The sequence below is a fragment of the Aplysia californica genome, unplaced genomic scaffold, assembly GCF_000002075.1.
Source record: "Aplysia californica isolate F4 #8 unplaced genomic scaffold, AplCal3.0 scaffold00178, whole genome shotgun sequence".
In the NCBI taxonomy this organism is placed as follows: domain Eukaryota; kingdom Metazoa; phylum Mollusca; class Gastropoda; order Aplysiida; family Aplysiidae; genus Aplysia; species Aplysia californica.
In genome coordinates this window covers 392,711-393,942 of record NW_004797448.1, presented here as the reverse complement: position 1 = coordinate 393,942, position 1,232 = coordinate 392,711, and the positions used below count along the sequence as shown (strand labels likewise).

The 1,232-nt window shown below is 38.6% G+C and overlaps 1 protein-coding gene across 1 annotated transcript in view; it reads right to left on the bottom strand.

Moving 5' to 3' along the window:
* The window catches only part of LOC118477686, a 25,791-nt gene that overhangs the window by 22,246 nt on the left and 2,313 nt on the right, over nucleotides 1–1,232 (bottom strand). The window lies entirely within an intron of this gene.

The following is a 1,232-nucleotide window of genomic DNA, read 5'->3' as shown; positions in this document are numbered from 1 at the left end:
CCCCCCCCCATATACATATCTATAGGTTATATTTGTGAAAGTTCATCACTTTGGCCGCATAAAACTTCAGAACCACTTAACTTTCGAATTTGACAAAATTAATGATGGTTCAGAATCATTTAAAGGGTGCACAGTTTTTTTTTGGAGGACCATGGAGTCACTATAGTTTAATTTTCAGTTTTTCATTTGTTTCGTTTAGATCTAATTTTGGAAAGTCCGTCTTCTAAGACGCCATTGTAAACAAGTGAGGTTTCCCTTCACTAGCCGTGCGCAACTATTCCACATCTGATCCTCAATAATTTATTTATAGATGCACCAGCCATCCATGTCCACACCTTTGAAATTTTGGAGTGTACAACCACAAAAGCAGAATAGAGAATCAATCTATACCTCTCTATATCTAGATCTTCTAAATTTTTGCATCTCTCAAGATTTATGTCTCCATTCCAGCAGAGTGTAAAAAGAGTAGGCCAATGATTTTCAGCAGATGTAAATGCACCGATCATTCCTTTCATCGAAAGGGTGCCCGGCTAGTATTTTATATTTGTGAACGTTCACACTATGGCCACCTAAAACTTCCGAACCACTTAATTTTGACAAAATTAATGGTGGTTCAGAATCATTTAAAGGGTGCACAGTTTCATTGAGGAGCCTGAAGTTATTGTAGTTTAATTTTCAGTTTTTCATTCGTTTCGTTTAGATCTAATCTTGGGAAAGTCCATCTTCTAAGACGCCATTGTAAACAAGTGAGGTTCCCGTTGACTAGCCGTGTGCACTGTTTCCACATCTTAGAAATTGTGAAGTGTACAAACACGAAAGCGGAATAGAGAATCAATCTATACCTGTATTATTTATTTGGCAACTTAGAAACACATATACCACTTTTCTCTCAAGATTTATTGCTCCATTCCAGTAGAGGGTAAATTTAGTAGACTAATGACTTTCGGTTGATGTTAATGCACCGATCATTCCTTTCATCGAAAGGGGGCACAGCTAGTATATATAAAAATTCTAAGCTCTCTCTTTCAATAGCTCGCGACTGTGCAAAACATGCCCCTAATCTAACGAGCCCTCCTTTCAGCTCATGCCTAAGCCATTTCTCTTCTGTCAGCTCGGCTGTCGAGGGGATCCCCCGGGGTTTAATACAGCAAGAGATTCCCTGACTCCGCGACCATGTAATTCTTCTTCTTCTTCTTCTTCTTCTTCTTCTTCTTCTTCTTCTTCTTCTTCTT